Source organism: Papaver somniferum, chromosome 7, assembly GCF_003573695.1.
Source record: "Papaver somniferum cultivar HN1 chromosome 7, ASM357369v1, whole genome shotgun sequence".
In the NCBI taxonomy this organism is placed as follows: Eukaryota; Viridiplantae; Streptophyta; class Magnoliopsida; order Ranunculales; family Papaveraceae; genus Papaver; species Papaver somniferum.
In genome coordinates this window covers 127,429,803-127,443,243 of record NC_039364.1, presented here as the reverse complement: position 1 = coordinate 127,443,243, position 13,441 = coordinate 127,429,803, and positions in this window count along the sequence as shown.

Below are 13,441 nucleotides of genomic sequence, written 5' to 3'. Positions count from 1 at the left end.
AAACATTCCCTCAGGCGTGACACCTCCTATCACCAGAGCCAGAGCCGCTGCCGTCATTCCCAATGTTTCTTCAAGCGTGACACCCCCGATTGTTACCAGAGGTACTGCCACTCCTCCATCAGGACGAGAGGCTGGAGGAGCTAGAGGAAGACAACCCTCTATTACCATCGTTGATTTGATAGAAAGACAAGAAGTTCTCGGTAAGGCTCAGACATACATGGATACAACTCGGAAAGGGGTACTTACCTTCCTCAAGACACTAATGGAGCGACTACCACAAGAACCACGTCAGCCATGAATGGAGCCAATAAGGAGTACCTTTAATACTCCTGGCGCAGGCACCTCAGTAGGGCGCACCTTTATAGATGGAGAGGCTCATCTCGCTCCTGAACGTTCATTGGAAAGGAATCAGCCATCCAATTTCATCACGCATGAGGATCTCGAACGACTTCTCCAAAATCGAAGCAAAGAAAATCTAGTAGACCTGCACCAGCATCAACCTCCTTATCCTCCTGATGTGCAAAGAGTTCCTCTCCCGAGAGGATACTCTTCTCTTCAATTTTCCCTTTATGATGGTACTGGTAATGCTCGTGAACACATCTCTCACTTTCTCAAATCCTTAGGAGAGCACGAATACAATCATGTCCTCTGTATGAAAGAATTTTCAAAGTCACTTACTGGAAGAGCATACACCTGGTACAACAACATCGCACCAAACGGCATATCCAACTGGTGTGAGATGGTTGCTGCTTTCTACAATAAATACTTCTTCGTCTCCGAGCAGATCACTTTTTTAGACTTGGGGAGAATGTTCCAACGAAACAATGAACATCCAAATGATTTTGTTAAAAGATTCAGGATTCAGGCGTTGGATTGTCACGATCCAAACGTGATTGAACAACAACAGCTGGTAGAGTCATGCATTAACGCCATGGAGCCCATCTATCGCACTTTACTAGAGAACCTACACTTTCATACATTCTTTGAACTCCATAAGCTGCTAAGCGGTCGGATACAACGACACCAACACTTTTGGAAAGGACCAGACTAGTCAGGAGTGAAGATGCACGTGAGACTCGAGGAAATATGTGGCTCATTAACAAGCAGTATAATACTGGTCCCTCTATAAGCGTAGTGGGTGAAGGAGGAAATAGAAAATCTCTAGTAACAGAACAACAACCCAAACGTGCGGCACCAGCACAACAGACCCGGAAAGCTGTAACTAAGATGTCACATCAACAAGAAGCTGGAGAGGTTGCTCTAACCTTCTCATTTTCGATTTAAGAGGTGATTGAACTCCTATAAGCATGGATTCGAGATGACGCCATCAAGCTACCTCCTCTCAGACGTCCACCAACTGAAGAAGAAATGGCAAATCCCAAATATTGCCATTACCATAGGTTTGTCGATCACCCAACCAATGAATACAACAAATTGAAGCGCATTTTCAAGGAAAAAGTAGATGCTGGAGAACTTCAACTAGGCATGGAGGGAGTTCACAAATACCCTCTTCCAGTCAGAAGCTGTACACTTTCTGGGTACTCTGTCCACAAAGCCGTGCAATCCATGATGGAGCATGTATATGAAATTCTTTATTTATCCAAAGCACAACGTTAATATATATTCACGGCTCTCAATCGCATTGTGTCAGGCAAGCGGTTGTTTTCAGTCGGAGAAGCCACTCCCAAGCTTCAACCTATCTTAGAAGGCGCTGTTGGAAAATGCAGCTGGGGACTGCTAACCACTTCCCACCTGAAGGGCATCGAGTTCGACAACACGCTGATTGACGCGGCTTCTGACTTCAACGTTGTTACCGTCAAGACTCTGAAAGTCGCAGCGATTTCAAAGCAGGAAGCTATTCACTCCCCAACTGTGATTAAAAGCGCAGAAGGAGAATCATAGAATGCTTAAGGGTACATTAATCTCGAAATCAAGGTAGGAGATGCTCTAACACGCGGAAAATTTCATATTGCTAAAGAATGACCGAATTATGATATGATTCTGGAGCGCTCATGGGTGCATGACAACAAAGCAAAGCTAGGAGTGTGTCCCTTTCCAATGTCTATACCTGAAAGGATTTCCAACAAGCCGTCCAACCCCGAAGTTTATCTATTGTCGTATCGACAACTTGAAAATGTGACGCAACTACCTGGAGAGAGCCCATCGACGTACATTCGAAGATTGCGAACCCAAGTAAGTCTTATTGAACAACCCTTTCTACAATCAGTCACTCCTCCTTTCGCCAAGGCCTGGGGACTCGACCCGATCATCGACCCAGCCGTCACTAGGAGATGTGAATGTGGTGCTGGGCCTTTCAAATACTTTATCAAAAATTTAGAAGTTGTCTCAGTCAAAGACAATGAGTCTAAGAATCAAGTGGCTGTGCAACACCCAAACCCATTTCAAGTTGGAGATATGGTGGCGAAAGTTGCTGCTCAACCTGCTCCGTCTGATTCCGCAAAAGGGAAAAACGAGCTGTATCTAGTGGCAGAAGTTATTTTGGGAGGTTACTGCGAGCTCATCAATGCAGACAAGCTAGGAGGCGTAGTAATACACACCCAGTGGCTCAAACCCTTCAATACCTAAGATGTTACGCTACACTTTTCCAACATTCCTTTTAGTATTTCCTCTAGCAATTTCCCTTTTAATGCAATATTTGTAATTCCTCCAAAATGATTGCACTGCTTGCATTCATAATTAGGATTTCAATTCATCGGTTAATCGAAGCATCATTTCCCTTTTAGAAATCTATTTACTCCTGAATCATCTCAAGGAAAAGTCTTGAGTAACCCAAACCCTCACAAAATCATTACCTATTGGTTCAAAATAAGAAAAATAAAACCATGAAAGAGACATCTCATACCGAAGAGGGGAATACATAAAGGAAGAGAAAGAGCAAGATGACCAAAGGAAATCATCAAGCAGCTAGTACATGCTTCTTAGGACAAGCGTCCTTCGTACCCTGAAGTGCAGCCTGTTTCAACGACGAAACGACCTCTCAATCACCACCTCATTGTGCCTAGGTCCCGAAAAGAAGTTTCGCCATCTTTCAGATTTTACAAAATCCCTTCATGGAATCAAAAAGAAGCGAGCTAGTGCACGTGGTACTCTGAGATTGCAACTACTTCTTCAGACGTGTCTTGATTCACGGAAGCACAACACATTTAAGAGTATTATCAAATGGAAGTTAAAGGTTCGTGGCCGAATCCTCAAGCTTCATCACATCTGAAAAAGCGGGGGTACAACAACCACACCCAATATTTCGCTTAGGAATCTGTATGGACAAACTCCAATATACTTTCTAGAGAATCAACTAGACAGTCAGACCCAATCTAGATAAAAAGTATATCAAAGAGTTTATATCTCAATCTCTCAATTTGATCTTTACTCAAGCAAATAGAAATCTGCGAGTCTTTATCAAAGAGAGATAATTTGGACGGTACCAAAGACCAATATCCAAGTGTTAATCAATTTAAATCAACAACCAAAAGGTCGAATATTCTAATTGATTAAACAACGCAAAACCTGTGATATTTCAATTATATAAACAAATATAATGCGGAATAGAAATAACACAGACACCAGAATTTTGTTAACGAGGAAACCGCAAATGCAGAAAAACCCCGGGACATAGTCAGATTGAACACACATTGTATTAAGCCGCTATAGACACTAGCCTATTCCAAACTAACTTCGGTCTGGACTGTAGTTGAACCCCAATCAATCTCACACTGATCCAAGGTATAGTTATGCTCCTACGCTTCTGATCCCAGCAGGATGCTACGTACTTGATTCCCTTAGCTGATCTCACCCATAACTAAGAGTTGCTATGACCCAAAGTCGAAGACTTTAATAAACAAATCTGTATCACACAGAAAAGTCTACGGTAATAGATAAATCCGTCTCCCACGGATATACCTACGAGTTTTGTTCCGTCTTTTGATAAATCAAGGTGACCGGGAACCAATCAATAAACCGGACTTACATTCCCGAAGAACAGACTAGTATTATTGATCACCTCACAATAATCTTAATCGACGCAGCGAAAAAAGATATTGTGGAATCACAAACGATGAGACAAAGTGTTTGTGATTACTTTTCTATCTTGCCTATCAGAGATATAAATCTCGAGCCAATTATTATAATCGTACTCGTAACGATAGAAAATGCAAGATCAGATCACACAACTACAAGAAAACTAGTATCGGTCTGGCTTCACAATCCCAATGAAGTCTTTAAGTCGTTAACCTGGTTTAGAAGAAGAAACCAAAGGTTAAAGGAGAATCGACTATAGCTATGCAACTAGTATCACACGTAAGGTGTGGGGATTAGGTTTCCCAGTTGCTAGAGTTCTCCCTTATATAGTTTTCAAATCACAGTTTGCAATCGATGTTAGCTTGGTAACAAAGCATTCAATATTCATCGTTAGATGAAAACCTGATTAGATTCAAGCTAATATTTCTCAACCGTTGGATCGAAAACTTAGCTTGTTACACACAAATGAAATGTCCAATTTTGGGTTTACGAACTGTTCCCAAACATTAACATTTGTTGGTTCAACAACAGTTAACCAAATGGTTAGCCATATGATTACTTTCATATCAACCATATTCTTCTTCACCATAACTAGTTCAAATGACTCAAATGAACTAGTTAGAGAGTTGTTCAATTGCTTAGATCTTATGTAACTACACAAGACACAATCGAAGAAAAAATGGTTTGATTCACTCGAATCGGTTCATGAACTTTATAGCCACGTTTTGCAAAAGCATTCCTTAGTTTAAATAAACATGAGTTCAAGAACAACCAGTTTTAGATATAACCTGCTCAAGTTCGCGGACTGGGTTCGCGGACTTAAGCTCATGGAAGGAGTTCACAAACTCTAGTAGAAATTCTCGGGTCGAGAACTTCGGTAAGTTCGCGGACTTAGTTCGCGCCACTTCCATTTCTCTTTATCAACAAAGTTCGCAAACTTTGGTTCAAGGAATTAGGACTTATACATATATGTGTTTCCACAACAATGCTTATATCCCACCAATGGTTATGTAATCTAAACTCTCATTTCAATCATTGAAACATTCTCAGAGGACCGATATAGCCGTTATTCACAGACCATTTTTCGTCAGAGAAATTTTCAAAGTGATTGAAACATAGCATGACTTTCGTCACTAGGTAAAGATGAATTCGGCTAAAGCAAAAGCTTACCAACACATATTTCGAGAAATATATAGGCGAGATAGACTCGGCTCGAAATAAAAAATGTGCATAATGAAAGTCTATATATCAAAATGACTTTTGTCTCAAGAGAATGAGATAGAATAGATAGAATTTTGAGTGACAGATAAGTTCAAGTCTCCACATACCTTTTAGTCGATGAAGATCCACCAGTTCCTTGAGTAGTCCTTCGTCTTGTATAATGATTGCCATGGAGTTCTTGAGCTCAACTACACTTTCTATCCTAGCCCGAGACCTTTAGCTATGTAGGCTAGAAATCAAGACTTAAAGTTTTGATCACTAACATTGACAAACATGCTTGAGATAGCAACGCATGCGAGTTCGACTGAGCAATGCTCTAACAATCTCCCTCTTTGTCAATTTTAGTGGCAAAACTATTAATACATATGGAATAGAAAAAATAAATAAATTAACTTTTGTGGCTCCTATTCCACATGCCTAATATTCAACAGTACTCGAAATCTTCGTCACTTCCAAGTACTCCAATGATCCCAAAGGTTGTAAGTTTAACATCATCGTTGTTGAAAATCCGTAGCTATAACAATAAGAAAACAATAGTTCTCAATCATTGTTATACAGTGTCATAGTATCATTACACAGCGTCAAAGTTCAATTGTATCATAACTTCAACAACAATACTATGGTGATATGTATCACTCCCCCTTAGTCAATACCCCATCTCACATGGAAACCACTCCCCCTTACATAATGATCCGAAAACCATATGTATTTGTAGTGTGAACTACATATTAATTCTCCCCCTTTTTGTCAATAAAATTGGCAAAGGTACAAGAACGGGATCCTAATGAAATTTCCGAAAGAGACATTTCTTGACTAAAAGAAAGCAAAAATATCAACTTGTTATTTAGATGCAATCATAAAGCCGAAGCTAAATGCATTCATCAAGGAATTTATAAAGATACAAGATAACCCCTATAATATTCCACAGCCGCACTACCCACAAAGATATGGCAATTAAGCGCAAGTTCAAAAGAACTCTCCCCCATTAGATGTCATTCCCGAAAGAACAACAAGAGCGACCTTAATTTCAAAATAAAAGAAGGATTTATTTGGACATAACAAATCACATACAAGTATGAATTTGAATCCAAAAAGTTCAATTAAATTAACCACAAGAGAACCCATGATTAATTTAATCGACAAATGCTCAAACATAAGTGAACTTATGGAGATTTAAAAAATACAATGAGATTAATCACAAGAGAACCCCATAATTAATCTAATTGAAATACACAACCAAATTAATCACAAAAGTAATCAATTTAATTGGTCATGCTCGACATAAGAAAACTTACGGAGCAACAACTAAATAACTAAACAATATGATTAACTTAGTTGAAAATACTCGACATGAAGTACCTCACGGAACAACAACATAGATAATCAAAAATAATAAACTTGGTTGTTTAATGCTCAATATAAGACACTTTACGGAGCCTCACAGTAATACATAAAATATGGATCAGGGAAGATCAATTACTGCGGAATACACAAGGAATCATTCTATTTTCCATCACTATTTGCACAATGACATACAATAGACATAATCCTTGCAAACAAAAGATTTTACCCTATCTTCCATCAAAGATTGACAATATGGGCTTAACTTTTGTATTTGTCAAAATTCCATTCATTCTTTTATCAATACATGCATATCGACTTACGAAAGACTTTACTTTTGACAAGATATGGGATGGTCAAGTTCACGGACGTAAACACACACATCCCATAACAATATTGCAATATATAAAACCATAAAGATTAATACTGCAAAAATCATCTTCCAAACAAATTTAGAATTTAAATTAATAAATCTAAAAACATGAAGATGAAAACGTTGGACATAGCTATGTGTAATCACAATAATGGCTATTCCAAACTCTAGTTATTCTTCTAATAAAAACAAGAAAAATAGAAGATTTACTAGACAATAAGAAGAGAATCAAAGTTCGTTGAGAACCTCATATCTTTCAATGAATCCATCAGAGAAGGTATCACTGATTTCCTTTATTCTCTTGACTGTAGACACACCATGTTCATGAGTTAGAACACTAACTTTGCGATCAACAACCCGAGCAAGCTGTCTAGCCTTGGTGCAGTCCATAATGAGCTTCTTTTGATTCCGTATCAGAATATTCTGATTAGCAAGGATTCTGGCCTGGCCATCCAAGAGTTGGTTTATTTGCAGTTGAAGATTTGCAAACTCGACCTTTGAATCGTTCTAAACACGAATCAAATCCTTGACAGAATCATCAATCCAGGAGTTGTGATCCTTTCTTTCAAGCATCTTCTTTAGGACCAGCTCTTAAATTGACTCACGTCCTTGAGCGTCTTCCTCCATATCAAGATGCACAATCTCTTGAGATTTTGCAGAGTTCTCCATGTAATTTTTTTATAGGGACGGTGAGACACAATATAGAGTAATATGTATGTGTATGTAAACATGAGAAGGAAACTCTTGTTTATGAAAACCCTAAGAACTCTCAAGAGGAGGACGCGGACGTTTATGGACTGTTAGCACAAAAAAAACTTGCACAAAAACCGAAACTGAAATTATATACAACATACTTGAGCATTTCTCAATAAATTTCCTTGCACCTCTCAAGTTAGAAACAAGGAAAAGAACACCTGGAGTCAGGTGGTAGAGTGGAATTTAGTTCCACTGTGGTCATCGAGAAAGGAGTTGTATATATCATCTGACAGTTTGATCTTCGTGTTCTTCTCCTTTCTTCGGTTGTCTTCCATCCCAGAAGAGTAAGACACGGTGTGTTTAACATATCCGTCAGAAGGCTTTTTTATGAGGACTAAATCTCGGACCTTTTGCAACTGGTTCAAGAGGATCAGAATGGATAGGAATCCATTTTCTAGACTTAGATTTACCAGAACCTGTCTTATAAACACATGGAATGATTTTATCGGTAACACAAGAATTTATACCTCTAGAATGCATTTGAACTCTGTGATGATTTCTAGGAAAGAGATCATATTTATAAAACTTATGGTTTTCTGTGGGCATGCGATTCACTGCAGTAGTCAACTGACTATATGTTCCATTGACAGTGGAAAGAAGCAAATTATGAAGTTTAGAAATTTGTTTCCTTCTGACAAAACAATGGATAGCATAGTGATTCTTTCTCCCACATAAAGTACAGGTTCGTGGAGGAGAAGAAACAAACGACACCTGTTTTGACTTCATAGCCATATGAGAAGATTGTAAGTTATATAAACCTTTCTTGACACAAACTTCTACCGGAAGATCCTTCATGTACTACAATCCATGAGAATTAGTTTGTACAGAAGAATTCCTCCTTAAGACAGAGTTTTCCTTTTCCAAGGAACTGCATTGTTCATTGGCTAGAGTAAGAGATGCTTCTAGTTTCTCTTTTTTGACACGAAGCCTGTTAAGTTCTGATGAATGCGTCTCGATCAAACGTTTCTCTCTAATTGAGTCTTCCTTAACTATATCTTCAAGAGCACTAATCTTTTCACGCTGTAGAGTAGTTTATCAATATTCTTAGAGAAAGACTCAATGATGTTGTAGAGTTCATGTTCTCGATCAAGAGACTTTTCAAATTCATCAATCAGCTGATCATGATCCTGAAAATCAATAATCTCAGCAGAGTTTTTTGAGATTCTGGTGAGCTTCATTTCAGCTATTGCCATAGTGCTCAATGTCTCATCAGAGAGAGATATGTCATCACAGGATGAAACAATCTTCTTACCTCGGGATTTGGAAGAATCAGCTAAGGAGTAATCCTTTGAGGTATTTCCAAGATATTTGGCATAGTTAAAAGCTTTAGAAGACATATTGGTATGCGTAGAAGAGATTCTGTCCTCAGACTCAGATTGTCACAAATACAGACTTGTAAGGTCTTAAACGTGTTTGCCTGTTCTGATACCAATTGAAAAGGCGGGGGTACAACAACGACACCCAATATTTCGCTTAGCAATCTGTATGGACAAACTCCAATATACTTTCTAGAGAATCAACTAGACAGTCAGACCCAATCTAGATAAAAAGTATATCAAAGAGTTTATATCTCAATCTCTCAATTTGATCTTTACTCAAGCAAATAGAAATCTGCGAGTCTTTATCAAAGAGAGATAATTTGGACGGTACCAAAGACCAATATCCAAGTGTTAATCAATTTAAATCAAAAACCAAAAGGTCGAATATTCTAATTGATTAAACAACGCAGAACCCGTGATATTTCAATTATAAACAAATATAATGCGGAATAGAAATAACACAGACACCAGAATTTTGTTAACGAGGAAACCGCAAATGCAGAAAACCCCCGGGACATAGTCAGATTGAACACACATTGTATTAAGCCGCTATAGACACTAGCCTATTCCAAATTAACTTCGGTATGGACTGTAGTTGAACCCCAATCAATCTCACACTGATCCAAGGTATAGTTATGCTCCTACGCCTCTGATCCCAGCAGGATGCTACGTACTTGATTCCCTTAGCTGATCTCACCCATAACTAAGAGTTGCTACGACCCAAAGTCGAAGACTTTAATAAAAAAATCTGTATCACACATAAAGGTCTACGGTAATAGATAAATCCGTCTCCCACGAATATACCTACGAGTTTTGTTCCGTCTTTTGATAAATCAAGGTGACCGGGAACCAATCAATAAACCGGACTTATATTCCCGAAGAACAGACTAGTATTATTGATCACCTCACAATAATCTTAATCGACGCAGCGAAAAAAGATATTGTGGAATCACAAACGATGAGACAAAGTGTTTGTGATTACTTTTCTATCTTGCCTATCAGAGATATAAATCTCGAGCCAATTATTATAATCGTACTCGTAACGATAGAAAATGCAAGATCAGATCACACAACTACAAGAAAACTAGTATCGGTCTGGCTTCACAATCCTAATGAAGTCTTTAAGTCGTTAACCTGGTTTAGAAGAAGAAACCAAAGGTTAAAGGAGAATCAACTCTAGCTATGCAACTAGTATCACACGTAAGGTGTGGGGATTAGGTTTCCCAGTTGCTAGAGTTCTCCCTTATATAGTTTCAAATCAGGGTTTGCAATCAATGTTAGCTTGGTAACAAAGCGTTCAATATTCACTGTTAGATGAAAACCTGATTAGATTCAAGCTAATATTTCTCAACCGTTGGATCGAAAACTTAGCTTGTTACACACAAATGAAATGTCCAATTTTGGGTTTACGAACCGTTCCCAAACATTAACATTTGTTGGTTCAACAATAGTTAACCAAATGGTTAGCCATATGATTACTTTATATCAACCATATTCTTCTTCACCATAACTAGTTCAAATGACTCAAATGAACTAGTTAGAGAGTTGTTCAATTGCTTAGATCTTATATAACTACACAAGACACAATCGAAGCAAAAAAGGTTTGATTCACTCGAATCGGTTCATGAACTTTATAGCCACGGTTTGCAAAAGCATTCCTTAGTTTAAATAAACATGAGTTCATGAACAGCCGGTTTTAGATATAACCTTCTCAAGTTCGCGGACTGGGTTCGCGGACTTAAGCTCATGGAAGGAGTTCACAAACTCCAGCAGAAATTCTCGGGTCGAGAACTTCCGCCAGTTCGCGGACTTGGCTCACGCCACTTCCATTTCTCCTGATCAACAAAGTTCGCAAACTTTGGTTCAAGGAATAAGGACTTATACATATATGTGTTTCCACAACAATGCTTATATCCTACCAATGGTTATGTAATCTAAACTATCATTTCAATCATTGAAATATTCACAGAGGACGGATATAGCCGTTATTCACAGACCATTTTTCGTCAGAGAAATTTTCAAAGTGATTGAAACATAACATCACTTTCGTCACTAGGTAAAGATGAATTCGACTAAAGCGAAAGCTTACCAACACATATTTCGAGAAATAGATATGCGAGATAGACTCGGCTCGAAATAGCAAATGTGCATAATGAAAGTCTATATATCAAAACGACTTTGGTCTCAAGAGTAGAAGATAGAATAGATATACTTTTGAGTGATAGATAAGTTCAAGTCTCCACATACCTTTTAGTCGATGAAGATCCACCAGTTCCTTGAGTAGTCCTTCGTCTTGTATGATGATTTCCATGGAGTTCTTGAGCTCAACTACACTTTCTATCCTAGTCCGAGACCTTTAGCTATGTAGGCTAGAAATCAAGACTTATAGTTTTGATCACTAACATTGACAAACATGTTTGAGATAGCAACGCATGCGAGTTCGACCGATCAATGCTCTAAAATCATCCCATACTTTAAGTTGTTGTTATTAGGGTCACATATGATAAATATCATCATGAAAGCGGAATCCGGTCACATAAAAGGAATACGCATCACCATTTATGTGTTGCCTTCCCATCGGCCACATCGCCTCAAGAAATGGGGAGATTCTATTGTAACCCTACCGGAGAATGCTACATCTAGAGTTTCAAGATATCTGTTAGAGCATAGCTCGGTCGACCTCGCATGCGTTGCTATATCAAGCATGTTTGTCGATGTTAGTGATCAAAACTATGAGTCTTGATTTATATCCTATATGGCTAAAGGTCTCAGACTAGGATAGAAAATGTAGTTGAGATCAAGACACCATGGCAATCATCATACAAGACGAAGGACTACTCAAGGAACTGGTGGATCTTCATCGACTAAAAGGTATGTGGAGACTTGAACTTATCTATCACTCAAAAGTCTATCTATTCTATCTCCTACTTCTTATGAGACAAAAAGACGTATGCTATATAGACTGGATCATACACATTTGACATTTCGAGCTGAGTATTCACTACTTATCTTTTTCTCGAAATCATGTGTTGGTAAAGCGTTTCGCTTTGATCAAGTTTATCTTCACCTAGTGATGAAAGTCATGAAAAGTTTCAATTACTTTGAGAATTGCTCTGACGTGAAACGGTCTGTGAATAACGGCTATATAACGTCCTCTGAGAATGTCTCAATGATTGGAATGAGAGTTTAGATTACATAACCATGTATTCCTTAATCCGAAGTTTTCAAACTTTGTTGGTTGAGAGAAACCGGAGGAATTGGCTTTGCCAAGTCCGCGAACTCAGTCCGCGAACTTACGGAAGTTCCCTTGCCGAGAATTTCTGCTGGGATTTTCCAAAAACTCGTTTGCGTGTTTAGTCCGCGAACCTAGTCTGCGAACTGGCGGAAGCCTCTTTGCCGAGATTTTCTGCTGAGTTTGGAAAACTCTGTCGGTTGCCTTAAGTCCGAGAACTTGTTTGTGAGATTAAGTGGTTATGATCTAAAGATGTGCTCTGAACATGAAACTTAAATTACTAAGGAATGCTTTATGCAAACCGTGGCTATAAAGTTCATGAGCCGATTCATCGAATCGAATCATCTTTGTTTCAATTGTGTCTTGTGTAGTTACATAAGATCCCATAGCAATTGAACAACTCTCTAACTAGTTCCTTTGAGTCAATTGAACTAGTTATGGTGAAGAAGAACTAGGTTAATATGAAATGCTCATATGGTTAACCTTTTGGGTTACTATGTTGAACCAACATAGTAACTACGTTTGGGCACGGTTTTCACAAACCCAGTAAACGTCTACCCAAGTGTGTGTGACAAGCTAAGTTTTCGATCTAACTGTTGAGAAATATTAGCTTGAATCTAAATCAGGTTTTCATCTAACGGTGAATATGGATTTCTTTGTAACTAAGGCAAAACCCTGATTTGAAGGCTATATAAAGGAGACATCTAGCATTGTGCAAAACTAATCCCCACACGTCTGTGTGATACTAGTCCGCTCGCTAGAGTCGATTCTACTTTAACCTTTGGTTTTCTTCTCTAAAACCAGGTTAACGACTTAAAGACTTCATTGGGATTGTGAAGCCAGACCGATACTACTTTTATCGTAGTTGTGTGATCTGATCTTGCATCTTCTATCGTACGAGTACAATCTATTGATTGTCTTGAGATCGTGAGAGTTCTCCGATAGACAAGATAAAGAAGTCACAAACATCTTCGTCTCACTGTTTGTGATTCCTCGACAAACCGCTTGTGTAGTCAAGAAGGATTGTTAAGAGGTGATTGATTAATCTAGGATGTTCTTCGGGAATATAAGACCGGATTATCAATTGGTTCCTGTTCACCTTGATTTTATATCTTAAGACGGAACAAAACCTAGGATTTTTCTGTGGGAGACAGATTTATCCTT